The following is a 15,206-nucleotide window of genomic DNA, read 5'->3' on the forward strand; positions in this document are numbered from 1 at the left end:
GACTCCCCTGGCCTCCGCGCTCAGTTCACCGTCCCAGATCTCCGACTGCATCGCCTCCCGCGGCGGCAACATCCACAACGTCGGCGTCTTCGTCCCCGACGACGCCCCCGTCTTCTACGCCCGCAGGTACCCCATCCAACTCACCCCAGCCTCCATTTCCCACCCTCCCTCTCTGCTCCTCCCTCCTTGACCTCTTCCTCTCTGATTCTTCCTAGGGTTTATCTTGGGTTTATAAAGTTGGTAGTTTTGTCATAAGATTTCATTGAGGATCGCCATGAGAAATAATTTCAGTGGTTAAATAGGACCAGGAGATGTCTAGGGACAATATTTTGGCCATATGGTTAGCAATGTGAAGGGAGTATGAGAGATTAATTCAAACTGAATGTATGTTTGTAACTGAATTTTTCTGACAGTGTGTTAACTGAATTTTCGCACAACAATGATCTGAATGTCACTGCATTTTTCAACACATGGACTATAGATAGTTCTGCTTAACAAAGATTGACAGAATAACCTATGGTAAGGGACAATCCGACCATGGACTTCTTTTCACATTTTTACACGATATTCTTGAAGTTTTGTGCCAGCTCGAATGAAAACTGTGAAACCTAGGTAAAATTGGGAACAGTAGTGCAACTTGGCATATCGTTGTCATTCTGTGTGATTCTAGTCAGTTTCACGTGTTCCTTCACTCAATGGGTTTTGAAAGAATTGGCAATAACTGGCCACTTATCTTCATTTCAAAGCCCAAGTTGCAGCCCTTTAGATTGACAACTGGACAGAAGGTATCTTCTAGTAACTTTAGAGTGGAAGGCAGCTTCACTCTGTAGCTATATAGACAACTTCAAATTGGATGGCATGGAATATATTGTTGGGGCTTTCACCTTTTCCACTTCGCTTGGTATTTTTTTTAAATGTTAGACACAATAACATAGTTCATATGCGATATGTGAATTTTCCTTTTCTGCATGTCACATCAACCTGTATTACTCTCACAGTCACATTGCGAGGCATTGTCTTGCTTCCTCATGAAATAAATAAAAAAGACCAACACAGGCTCATGCCCAGTGCAACCTAAAATTAGCACCTTCTGTTTAGATGTTTATATTTACAACTTATTTTGTTAACATAGTAACAGCCAGACTTACCAATCCAGCTGATATATTGAATATGACTACGTGGACTTCACTTTATCACTTGTCAGACTTCTGCATCCAATGAATTGGGGCTGTCTGATATTTTTTTTATAAAATGACATTCTTTTTAGAGTTTTAGCTTTTATGTACATACATTAAACTAAAAAGGTATCTCTACCACTACATGAAGTATAAGCATGCATTCTAACAGAACTATGTCTCTATGTAAAAGCATTCATTCTAAAGAAGATACCTTTGGTAAAATGTGTTTAACTTGTAGCTTCTAGCTTAAGTGAGTAGCCAGTACTGTAGTGAGTAGCTTAACTTGTTTAAGTACTGCCAGTTAGTAGTACTGCTAGTGAGTAGATGAACTCCATTTAACTAGCTTAATTGAGTTTCAGTTGTGTAGTGAAGTTCTTCTATTTTGTATGATGCGGTTCACGCTTAAACTGTCCTGCTATGTATTATGTTGGATCATCTATGTACTATGTATGCTGTGGCATGTGGTGTGGTCGATGCTGAGATGTCAACTCTATGTACTATGTATGCTGTGGCATGTGGTGTGGTCCGAGTAATCAGGTTTCAAATGATTTTGAATTTTTATGATTTTTATGCACATAGGTGAAGCCACTGACTACACTTCAGGTTCTACTCCTGGAACACTTCAGGAGTTTTACTTCATAACTGGAGTATTTTGATGATATTGGGGGGTTTTGTCTCCGAACATCGTGTCGTGATGATATTGTGGGGTGTTGTGGGGTTGCAGCTGGGCGGGGGTGGGGTAATGATTTTGCAGGTACTCCGAGAGACCCTTGAGTTTGCTGGAATGTCGATTAACTTCCGTTCTGACAAATTCGGGTACTCCATATGTCCTATTTTCAGCAAAGGTCATGCTGAAATTTTCCGTGAATTTTAGCATGACTTTGCTAAAAATAGGACATATGGGGTACTTGCGACTAATGCATGGGCCGGGGTATCTTAGTACTTAATTAAGTAGGATCAACTGCTCCTTTATTCTTGCTGCATTAAACCATAGGTGGAAATAGAGCCAAGTGATTAGGCTCAACTTAGAGTCGACAAACCCTAAATTATAAAACCTTGGCCTTTAGGGTGCCTCGGTGTCGATAAAAACCTAAATGATGAAAGCTTAGGCTTTTAGGGTGCCTCGGCGTTGACAAATCCTAAATGATAAAAGCTTAGCTTTTAGGATGCCTCGGTGTCGACAAACCATAAATGATGAGACCATGATCTTGTTCCTTGACAATAACCAACTTTTTGATCAAACTTTTTTCCTATTTAGAGCGAAACATGGCCCACAACAATGAGGCCGGCGGTTCGGGCAAGCAATTCTGGGGGCTGTCCCAGGAGATGGAGGAAGAACGATCCTGACTACACAACCCCTAGTGGCGTCGGGGATGACACCATTGATGGTGCCGCCTAGGATGCCACCACTGATGATGGCAGCGCACGCACAGATGGCAGCCAACCGAAGAGGCAACGGAAGGACCAGTGCCCGAACATGCTCAGCACCGTCAAGGAGGAATTTACTGAAGTGAACTCCGACGGGTATCCAACGGCGCCCAAAGAATTACTCAAGGGGTACTCGGTTCAGCTCGGTTGCATTCTCCGAAGCACCGTCTCGATCAACACCAAGAACCTAAGGCATAAGGACCAAGGGAATTTGCGCAGCCTCCTCTTCTCGAAGCTACACGAACGATACAAGTTCCCGCGGACTTTGCAAACACACGCCTCTCAGGGAATAAAGTGAACAGTGCCGCCCTCATGAGGATGAGCACGTCCCTCTCTACTTGGAGAAGCGCAGTGAAGAAAATGATTGACAAAGGTGATAGTTATGAGAAGATCAAGGCAAAATATCCTTCGATCAGCGAAGATGACTACAAGGAGTTAAAGATCAAGTGCGAGAGCAGCGCAACCGTGGAATCAAGTCAGTGGGGGAAAGAAATGCAGGAGTTGAACTTAGGGGTGCACCAACTCTGTCCCGACGGTTACAGAGTGGCGGAGCCTATATGGGACAAGGAGGACGCGGAGCGTGCTGAGCAAGGCCTACCGCCCCGCTTCGAGAAATACCGTGACAAGTAGACCATGAACTTTGTCAGGGCCTGGTACAAGATGACCCGGTAACAAAGGAGCTTACCACAGATCTGAAGACCAAGGCACTTGAGCTTGTTCTGGTAAGGAATACACCTCTGCGAAATTAGCTCCATATGGTTGCATTCTAATTAATGAAGCCAAATTTCTAAATGGTTCACATTCCTTCTGCAGGAGACTGAAAGCAGTAGCGCGGGGTCGTCTCAGAGCTCCCCTTGGGACAGCACTCTAAATAGGGCGTTGAACGTAATGAAAAACAAGGATAAGCTCAGTAAGCCGTCCTCAGCTGGTCGTGCGGCCGGCAAAGGCTTTTCCACAAAATGGTCGTCATACTATACCGCTGGTGGGCGAAAGGAGAAAAAGACCAACTCAGAAAGCTAGTTGCGCAAGGTTCAAGAACTCAAGGCACAAGTGGCGCGGATTCCGGAGATTGTCCAGGAGCAAGTGCAACAACAACTGGGAACGACGCTCACCGCCATGGTGCCTAGCTTGATTCAGGGGCTGACGACGTGGATTGCGGGCGGCCAACAGGGGCCACCCTCGGTTCCCAGCTTCACGGCCAGCAACTCGCACAACGTGCAGGCGGCACCATTGGTGTCTCCGGTGGAGGTGGTATTTGTGTCTCTGGCGCTGGCACAGGCATTGGAGCTTAATGCACCCGGGTGTACGCTGGTCGGCACCTCGCTAGCAAGCGGCCCCTCCGTTAGTTGCACGCCCGCCATTGGCGGTGCCTCGACATTAGCCGAGCTCGATGCCATCACGGTAACTAAGCCTCTCGGCCGATGACTTCATCTCCTTGCCTTTGACTGGGCATCCCTGACGCCCTACATGTTTTTGCAGGGCACCGCCGATGTTCCATGCACTCTCCTGCACTTCGTGGGTGGTGAGTTGATAATTGTCGCCAAGGGCAGAATCATTCAACCGGGCAACCCCGTGTTCCACGGTAATTCGATGCCACCCACCGTGTATAGGGTTGAACTGGTTCGGGTGCTGCCAGGCTGCACAAGGAAGATGATGTGATGACCCTCAGTGCCTGCGTAAGCTGGCCCCTGCTTTGGCCGAAGATCCAAATTCGTTTGGGGGTGGGGGACACCACCCCACAGACAACACCGCCAGTCGTGCCGGTGCCAAGCCATGGCAAGACCGCCACAACGCTACCGGACATGCCGGACATGCATATGGCACAGGATCCGGATGACGACGACAACAACGATGGTACATTTACCAACGTCGATAAGTACTTTGCCGAACATGGGTACGGTGACGAATTCTGCGAGCCTCCTTCTCAAGAACCCAACCGTGAAAAAGACGACCGCGATCTAGCTGGTACCGTTGAGAAACCCAATTGCAACAGGCGTCGTCTGGCATTCAGTTCTCAGGAGACGCCTCCAGCTGCCGCCTTCATGGAGCCTCAGATAGCCGAGGTGCGAAATATTATCAGCCCCAACACACTCAAGAAGGCGGTCTATGAGCAGAACTCGATCCCATTATAGCAGATGAAGAAGAAGGGATGGAAACGAAAGAATAACAAGGGCGCCGGTGCGAGCCAGCCGGCACCAATTACGATCCATGCTCTGGACGGGCCACCTTCACCTAAGGCTATCTCGAGGAGGGTGCATGTGGCGGGTAGGGCGATGCTACCGACAAATCTGCTCAATGCTGCAACCGGTGCTATGCGGAATCTGCATGACAGTGTTCTTTCTTTGGAGAAGCAGCGTCTCTCCCAGAATGATGTGGCATACCCGGTTTTCATGGCCAAGGTGCCAGAGGGCAAGGGCTTTGTGGATAGCGGCATCGGGGGTACGATCGTCCTACGGTTTGATGACATCTTCGCTATGTTTAACCTTCATCCGCTGCACTACACCTTCGTTCGGCTGTTTTCGCTGAGTATGGAGATGCGGATCATTAGAGACAAGACCCCGGACATCGGGATAGTCTACCCCTTCTACATGTGTGCCAAGATCTTGGGCAGCGCTGGGGACCGACAAGTCGCGAGTTCACACCTCGAAGGCGTCATTCTGGCAAACCCAGATAAGGATAACTTCCTCGTGCCTTACTTTCCCGAGTAAGTCATCCCCTCACCGCCCCGTAACATATGATTTCTTAGATTTTGATCATTCTTATTTTTTTCTAACATTTCATGTTTTGTGCAGTGACACACATTGCACACTCATCCTCTTAAGCCCGAAATATTCCATGGCCACGTATTTCGACCCGGACCGTGAGTCGAAGATAGACTACACAAATATCAAGAAAGTTCTTGATGCTGCTATCCCCGGCTACGCCAGATCTGGAGGAACCTTCAAGAGGCCAGTTCATAGGTACGGCAAGCACGTGTTCACCCACAATACAATGTTCCCCTGTGTCAAGCAGCCGCCTGGCGGTCAGAAGGATGCCTACTACGCCCTCCATCACATGCGGGCGATCGTACGAGACCATAATCACCTTGTGCTACCAAATAATCTCAAAGATTGGGCCACACGCTTGTAGGCAATACAAGACGCGGACATCAGACAAGAATTCTTCCGCATCCAGTCGGACTTTGCGGAAATCATCCATCAAGATGTCCTCCATACCTCGGGGTAGTTCTACCTCAGACCTCAACCATCCAACAGCGAGATAGAAACAACGCTACAAATGCAGGCTGCCAACGCCCGCGATTTCATGACTATCACGAAAGACGGCGGCTTCATCCACGCTCCGGTCCCATGAGTCGAGTCGAAAGTAGTGATGCTATGTAGTTCTGAATTGTCGATTGGCTCATGCTGTAATATTAAACTTTAATGAACTTGTATGTCTCTTTGGTTTGGACAGTCGTTCAACTTATATGTAATCGATGCTATTTATTAGTAGGACCATGAATCGTGCTATTAATGTGTTGTTTTTCTCTTCCGATCCTTTTGTTGCATACTTATATATTGCTTATGTATTGTTTGTGAATTGTTACTAACGTTTTGTTTGACTAGTGCATAGTGATGCCGTCATATGTCGTGTACAAGGGTAAGGTTCCCGGAATCTACGACGACTGGGAGGAGTGTCAGAGACAGGTTCACCGTTTCAGTGGTAACAGTTACAAAGGGTACACCACTAGGACGGTGGCGGAAGTTAGATACGCACGCTATCTAGCGGGAGAGAGGAGGGAGCGTTGGAGGAACCGGATGAAGACCAGTTTCATCGCGATTATGCTCATCGTGATGACCGCAGCTCTCTTCTATGTGATGGTAGTTTAGATGATCGATATCGACTTGTAATGTGAAGACAAACTCGCTACTCGCGGTTTCGAGACTTGTAATGTTCTAACTTTGTTCTGTATTTTAAATTCGGAGACTAATATGATGAATTGTATTCGGAGACTAATCTTCTATTGTATTCGATAAATCTGATGTTTATATGTTGTGCTCTTTATATTATGTGCAGTAATATGTTTTGTAACCTGTGCAAATATCAGAAAAGAAAAAAATTATAATCTCTAATATTCATACTAATGGCGCACCAGTCCGCGCACTAATGGCGCACTGCAGAAAGGACACTAATGGCGCATCATCCTCTAGTGCGCCATTAGTAAGCCAAAGCACATGGCTAAATATGGCCCCCTGGAAGGCATACTAATGGCGCACCATGGGCTATACTAATGGCGCACTGCCTGCTGCGCCATTAGAATACTAGATACTAATAGCGTACCTGTGGTGCGCCATTAGTAAAAAATTCTAATGGCGTGGTGCTAGTGGCACACCTGTAGTGCGCCATTAGTAGGTAAAACAGGTGCGCCACTAGCAGGCCTTTTCCTAGTAGGCGCACGCCAAAATATGAAGGGATGAGTAGTTTGGTGTTTCACCAAACAATCTGGTTTTGCTAAAAAAATGATCTGGTAAGGGGAGTTTCAAAGTTGATAATTTGCACGCCATTCTATTGATTAAGTGTGCTGCAACAATGAAGGCCTCATCCCAAAATTTTAAGGGCATAGATTCTTGGGCAAGAAGAAACATACCGACTCCAATAATGTGATAGTGCTTCCGTTCTTCCGACCCATTTTGCTCATGTGCATGGGACATGAGACGTGGTGAGAGATCCCAATCTTTGTGAAGGAGTTTAATTTTTGTACTCCCCTCCCTAATATGTTTGAAGAGCAAGATTTTGGGGTCAAATTGTCGTTCAATAAGGTTCTCAAAGTCATGAAATTTTTGAAAAACTTCAGACTTATGTTTGCTTAGGTAGATCCACGTGAATTTGCTAAAATCGTCAATGAAACTCACATAGAATTTTTTTCTTCTACCTACGGTTTGTACCATAGGACCCTGCACATAAGAAGAAAATAATGAGTTCTAAAGGAACTTTTGATTCACTCACTGATTTTCGATACATCAATTGGTGACTTTTGCCTTTCTGCCAGGCATCACGTACAAACTCATTATTGAAATTGCTACCACATGGGAGATTATTTTTACTAATGATCTTCCTAACAATGATAGAAGTTGGATGACCACCTAAACGTCGGTGTCACCGATCCGAAGATGGTTCAGTGACACTAAGAACTTGCCTCTTGACATATGATCCCACGTGTTTGACAAGATAGAGACTTCTCCTACCCCTGCCACGAAGAAGAACCCTCCTCGTTTCCCAATCCTTAACAAGAAAAGAGTAGGGGTGATTTTCAAGAAAAGTGCCATTATCTATGTCAGGGCGACTTGCTGGAACCAAACTTTCTGTAGCCTCAGGGACATGAAGAATATTGTTTAGATGAAGGTCATGGTCAAGGGTATGAATAGTTGTATGACCAAGGTGATCAATAGCCATACCTGAGCCACTGGCGGTGTGGATCTGCTCATTGCCGGTTTACCTGTCCCGGACCGTCAGCTTCTCCAAGTCATTGATGATATGGTTAGTTGCACCTTGCACCACTATCCATATACCAGTTTGTATCTACCCTATATTGGGTGCGATCATGTTGGCTGAGCGCGCATCACTCCTCAGGTAAGAGGCGTTGAACCTCTTCCAGCACTTCCCAGCTGGGTGTCCACCCTTGCCGCAAATCTGGCAAGTTGGTTTGGCCGCCTGGTTGTTGGAGTAGTTGACACCGCTGCTATAGTTGCCTCCGCCGCCGTTGCCGCTACAACCGGCATGGTTGCCTGGCTTGGTGAAATTGCGGCCGTGGTCACCACTGTTGCCCCGCCGCCTTGTTTGTTGGTGTAGTTGCGGCTGTGATCACCGCCGCCACTGGCATTGCCGTTCTGCTGCTTGGTGAAGCGAGCACAAGTGGCCGCGTTGGCGGAGGACTCAGACGCCCCATGCCAAAGGTTCATAGTGGGCCGGAAGCTTAGGAGCTGCGAGTACAACTCTGGTGCAGTCATGGGCTCTAGCTGCGAACACATAGCGGACACAACCGGGTCGAACTCCTCATTGAGCCGGGCGTGGATGTGAGAAACGACATCCTTTTAATCAACCTTCTTCTCTAAAGCTATAAATTCATCGCATAAAGATTTTATCTTACCAACATATTTAGTGATGGTGGAGTTTCCCTTCTGCAGGTTTGCCAGCGCGATTCAGACATTAACATTGTTCGCACGCGTGTGAGAGGTGAGCATCCCCTCGATTGTGTTCCAGAGCTTCGCCACCGTGTGACAGCTGACAGGAGGCCACTCGGATAGCCATCTCCCATGGCAGCGTGGTCAGCAGGTAGGAAAAAACCTGCTGATCCTTCGTGCATAACGTCGAGAAGTCGGGGTTAGGCACCTTGGAATTCGTCTTCCCATCGTTGGTGGTGACCTCAATGGTTATGGGCAGCACCGCCTTCCAGGTGTCGAGGTAGTCTGCCATCTGCGCCCCCTAATGGTAGAGAGGACTATGCTACGCCATAGCACCTGATTACCTTTGCTGAGCTCCTTGGTTGCGGCGTGAGCAGATGGAGAGGAGGGGAATGAACTTGAAGAACTCGCCATGGATGATTTCGAGGCTAGCTCTGATTACCATGAAAGGAAGGAAGTATGGAAACGTATGCACTCCTCGTAGGGACGCGCGTGTGTTTATTTGCTCAGGAGAATACAAGGTGCAGAAGCTTGTTGGTAGGCTTGGCCCCAAATCCAAGATATACAAGATTGGGCTTATCCTTGCTAACAACTTGCCTTGTACAATAACACCCACACACACACGCACACACAATTACATCATGACACATTGTCACGTTACACAACACACGTAAAAGCCTATTTAACATGTGTTCTAGTTTTGGCCCATTCACAACTCACTCACTTTCTAGAATAATGTTGCTCAAAGATCTGCTGTTACCCACTTAATGTCTACAACCACTGGCCTAAATAGAAATTGATGGTTTCGTCCCTGTTGTTCAAATTTGTGACATGATATTTCCTGTCTTATCGTTGTTAATTACGTGAATATACCACCGGCCTGGCCGGATTCTTGGCTATGTGAAGCTTCACTTAGGTTGATGGTCTTCATCTTAAATTTTGGTGTGATGGAGAACTAGATTGTTGGGGAGGGGATGAAAAGTAGAGAGGAAGGTGGAGGAACCAAGTTGACATGAAATATGACTGAAATAGAAAACTGGCGCCGCTTCTAATGATCCTTCTCATAGAATCGCCACTGTCAAAACTGTGAGAACACTAAAATATATTGGTCCCTTGTTAATGATTGAAGAAGAACGGAATCCCATAAAATGTCAGAACACTGTAACATATTGGTCCCTCATTCCTGACTCGCCGCCGTCCCGGCGATCCACCGTCTCCTTGCTGTCGCTAGCTTTGACGCCCTTTTCTTGTGCAACAAACTAAAACAAACTAAAGCTGCAGCTAGATGTATATCCTTTTTGTTGGAAGCATGCGTGTCCACGCTAGCTGGTGAGCAGCGGGGTTTTAGCACGGTTGATGAGTGATGAATGAAATTCCAAATTTGCAGAAGAAAAAAGGGGGACGCTATTGACCTAGGCCGCCCAGTGCAGGTTTGGTCCCATGCCCACATGTCACATCGCGGGCAGTTTCTACTTGCTCGATCAGGCCAGCTTACCATTTACTCACATCGGACAGTAGGGTTCGGCTGTCATCCTCAGAAGCTTCCCTCGTCCTGCTCCGAACCTGACCTCCACCACCAAACTCCCAAACCTAATTCTCTTCACCGCCGGACTAGCAGCCGTCTCTGCCCAAGGAGATGGAGGCCGGCGGTAGTAGGAGAAGTGCGACTACCAGGAAGAGGAAGTCAGCCGCACTCATGGGCGAGGGCAGTCCGGCTCCGTCGCCGGCGGCAGCGCCCGATCCCGGAGTGGCTAACCACGATGGAGGTGGAGACGGGCGAGATCTCCACCTTAGCGACCTCCCCGACGACGTGCTCCGGAAGATTATTTCGGTCCTCCCCATGAAGCAACGCGGTCGCACGCAGATCCTCGCGAAACGGTGGCTTCCCCTCTGGCGCTCTCTTCCTCTCAACATCGACTGCTGTGAAATCGCCCGTTCTAATCATGGTAAGCTCGGTGATGTCTTACAACGCATAATTTCCTCCCACCAAGGCGACTGCCACCGCTTCTGCATTCGCCCACTCTTGGCCACGAACAAGGAGAACGATGCTGCCGTGGACGCCTGTCTCCTGTCCCCCGCTCTGAATAAACTCAAGGAGCTTGAGTTCTACCGTCGGCCGTGGCACAATTGGCAGCGGTTGCCGGCACCTACATCTATCTTCCGTTTTTCGCACACCCTCTGTGTCGCCCAATTCGGACATTGCACACTCACGGACGACATCGTTCAAGGGCTTCACTTCCCGCAGCTTAAGAAGCTCGGTCTTGATTATGTCTTCCTCTCGGAGTTCTCACTCAGCAGCATAATTGCCAGCAGCCCTTCTCTCGAGGTCTTGCTAATTATTCGGTGCAGTGGAGCCCGTTGCCTCCGGATCAATTCATTTACCCTTAGAAGCATTGAAGTCGGCAATTCTTCGCCAGATCCATGCATGGAGGAGCTCATCATCGAGAGTGCCCCTCATCTTGAAAGATTATTCCATCTTGATCAGAACCAGGATTTGCATGTATCAGTGCTCTCGGCACCTAGGTTGGAGTCCCTAGGTTGTTGTACTAACTCCACCAGGCTCGTGTTTGGTTCCACAGATATTCATCAGGTAAGATCTTCATTTTTACCATCCTCAGCCTTCTATATAACTTGCATTTCAGTGCATACAGAAATTATATATGATTTGCAAACCTATGTATATTATTGTCTAACGTTGGATTTCATGATTTTATGAAGGGACCGCGCATTGCAATTGGTAGCCTTTCAACAGCACTGTGCAGAATCAAGTCTTTGCATCTATGTATGCGTACTCTATGTTTGGACATGGTTATTGAATTGATGAGATGTTTTCCGTGCTTGGAGAAGTTGTACATTCAGGTGATGATTGTTTCACCGATAGTACATTTTGTTTGATTGCTTTATTGATCTACTTGTTGTTCTGAAGTTGTTATGTATTTGGTTTGTCAATGTTCTTTTCAGTGCGAGAAATCTGGGACAAAGAATTTGTGGCGTCGTAAACACCGGGACCTTCTCAGATCTTTTGACATCCGTCTAAAAAAAATTGTATTGGATTGTTATCGGGCCAAAAAACCTGACATTGATTTTGTAACTTTTTTCGTACTAAATGCTAGAGTTCTAGAGTCGATGACAGTTTTAGTCAAGAGGAACGATGAGGAGTTCTTGGCAAAACAGCGTCAGAAGCTTCTGCTAGAGAGCAAGGCTTCAGATGGGGCTGAAATTAATTTCGTACTCAAGGTGGACGCAAATCCTGGGACATATTATAGTATAAGTCTGTGATTTTGATTTAATGTACATATGGATGTGTGTTGTATTGGTAACTCATGAGCTTTTCATATTAGCGAATAAAAGAATTTATGATGGATGTGTCATTGGGCAATGCATATGTGAGCAATTAGTATTTAGAATGCTTTCTCAACCGAAGTCTCACTTTCAACGATAGTTAGAGTTAACCGTACCCTCAAAAGGTGAAATCAAACAAAAGATACGCAAATCCACCATGTAAACACTCGGCATAGACAATTTCAGCGAATTCATATAGCCATAATGTACTTTTCACTTGTTTTCCTCAACAACAAAGCTTTTAATCTCAAACAAGTTGGGGTAGGCTAGAGGTGAAATCCACAACAAAAAGCCTTTTCACTTGTTTTCCTAAAGATGAAAACAAAATATTAAACCTTGGAGATCCATGCTTGGGTACCATGGAACATAAATAGTCATGTAATGCACAAACCGGCCCTGGGTAAGAAATCATTGCACATATCTGACACTAGTGCTTTTAAATGACTGTGATTTATACTTCTTTCAGAAAAAAGATAAAGTGGTTGTCTTCCATATTTTTCTAAAAAGGACCAAAAAATCTTCTAGAAACTATAAAAAAAATGCAAACATGACTTAGAGCACTTTGCAGTGATATCATTAAACTCTAACCAATAGTCAAATTCCTAGCTAGATGAGGTCTATCTGTAACTTTCAAGGTATTGAACAATTTAATTCAACAATTGAGTGGTAACTGTTAAAAGATAATTCAGACGAAGGATATATGTTTATAAATCTTATATCATATAGCTAAAGGTTGCTGAACGATTGTGACATATTGACTCCTCGATGGTAGTGGAAATAATATTAGCCTAAGCTGCATAACATGAATTGCGCCTATGAGGCGCTCTGTATACTATTATTTACTCTATGAAGCTTATGTATTAACACCACTGTGTGAATGGGGGTAATCCTCCTTTTCGGAAAAGAAAAACACGGTGTGAATGGGGGTTACTATTGAATCTGTACTAATTATATGATCAGTCTCATCACATAGAGGAACAAATATGTGAAGTGGTAAAAAAGGATAACACACGGTTTTTTCATTGCAAACAAGTTTTTTTCTTCACAAAACAAGGAGTACATGTCAATAGACATATAAAGGAGAAGATAGTGCATAGTGTTCTAGGATGCAGACTAAATCATTACGTATAAATCACATGGCTGTATAGTTGTTGTGTTAACCAATTGAAAATGCTTTGACATCTACATATTTGGATGTGGTTCACCTAGTTATTATTAGACCTTTCTTGCTCATTTTCGAAACAAAACAATAGCTCTTGGACTATGACGGAGGGCATGCAGGCCTGAGTATCGTACTATGTAACAATGTGTTTCTTGTGCTATGAAAATGGGAGCAAAAAAAGACAGAGGATTACCAAGCTATAGTTATGTCACTATTGTCATATGATGATTCAGTTATGTCTTCCATTGTAGAGTACAACAGTATTGCAATAATATTTTCGTGCTTATCAAACAAATTGACAAAATTAAAGTTGAACTTTATTATAAGCTGGGTATGCAAATACAACCATTTGATAAAATTTTCAGTTCAAAGGAAAAAGAAAACTAAAATTATGTACGAACTGAAAAGGGCCAAAGACCGTCATATTAATATACCACCAGATTGTAAACACATTCAAATACTGGTCAATCTACATAAGAAATGTTGCTTTATCAGAGTAACGAACATAGGTTTGGATGGGATCAATGACTTTTTATCAGGCTCCCACAATGAATAGGCCTGAGACAGAAATGTTTTCCTATAACTGAAATACTATTGCACCTACACGGCAAAGACAATCTGACAATAAATTTAAGGTATTGTTGGGTGATTTCTTAAACCATTGGGTTCTTGGTTTTTGATATGCTAAATCCGGGTTAGAGTTCCTTTATTGACATTTTCTAGTATTTCTCTGAACTTGATTAGTAGCATGCATGTTTATTCGAACTTGCTTTTGTGAAGACATCTTAGTGTAGCACAGCCGCGTGCAGGCAGACAAGCAAGCTGTAGAATATGGCACAACATTCATCCTCACCATGATCTGGGCTCCATGCATGCATGAAAAAGTTCCTTTTTTTAGAACGGAGACGCAAGGAGCGTCCGGTTTAACTTAATAAAGCCCACGAACAGGCAGCATCCGACAAACAAGACAGTCTTAAAACAAAAGGAAACGTGGCCGAAGCCTTAGTTTGAACATGCAACCGGCCTAGGCCTGAGAATGAAAAGGCAAAAGTTCAAACATGCCAACACGGGCATAAGCGGAATGATGATCAACATCTAGTGACGGGCAGCAATCTGGATCAATCGAATCCGCTCCATCGCCTCTTGCATCCGCTCAGCATCCCTCCGTTTTCCCAAGGGCATCCAAGTCCGGAGGAACAAATGGCATTTGAAAATAATGTCAGCAGGGTGAGAGGGAAATTTGTGCTCAATTGTGATTTTGTTTCTAGTAGTCCATAGAGCCCAGAAAAGCGCCCCTACGCATCTCCAAAGCACTCGACCATACCCACTCCTATGGGCCAAGAGAATATCGCGGAGGTCTCTACTCGAGTGGGGATTCCAGTTTTGATCAAAGGCTTCCCGGACCGCACTCCACGCGAAGCGAGCGAGGTGGCAATTGAAGAAGATGTGATTTGCATCCTCGTGCGCACCACACATCACACAATTGCCATCGGACCGCCCGTTTCGTTCTGCTATGTTGTTCGAGGATAGGAGGCGGTTGCGGAACATTTGCCAAAGGGAAACTTTAATTTTGAGGGGCATTGACACTTCCCATAGCCCCCTAGCTATGTCTAGTGTCGGACCCTCCGTCAACTTAGTGTAAAGAGACTTAACCGTGAATTTCTGAGAGCTCGTGAGGGTCCAAGAGACCGTATCGGCCTCAGGTCGCAACACCAGTATCGCAAGAGCGTTGCGTAACTCATCCCAAACAGCCCGTTCGGCGTCATAAAGGGCCTTTTGAAAGTAATAGCTGGTGGGTTGGTTCTAAGCATGTTGGCAACGAGGATATCGATGTTAGTAGCAAGTTGGTATATGGAGGAGTTGCTACGCCACAACGGATCCTGAACAAACTAGTGATCTAACCAAAATCGCGTGGATTTCCCATCATTAACGCCG

The 15,206-nt window shown here is 45.6% G+C and overlaps 1 long non-coding RNA gene across 1 annotated transcript; it reads left to right on the plus strand.

Annotated features, from left to right (window-relative positions):
- Positions 1 to 11,270: 11,270 nt before the first annotated feature.
- Positions 11,271 to 12,131, plus strand: LOC119305406. The gene is made up of 3 exons (XR_005148661.1): positions 11,271 to 11,357; positions 11,486 to 11,626; positions 11,729 to 12,131. It is a non-coding gene; the product is annotated as an uncharacterized LOC119305406 (long non-coding RNA).
- Positions 12,132 to 15,206: the final 3,075 nt, after the last annotated feature.

Source organism: Triticum dicoccoides, chromosome 5B (genome assembly GCF_002162155.2).
Source record: "Triticum dicoccoides isolate Atlit2015 ecotype Zavitan chromosome 5B, WEW_v2.0, whole genome shotgun sequence".
NCBI lineage: Eukaryota > Viridiplantae > Streptophyta > Magnoliopsida > Poales > Poaceae > Triticum > Triticum dicoccoides.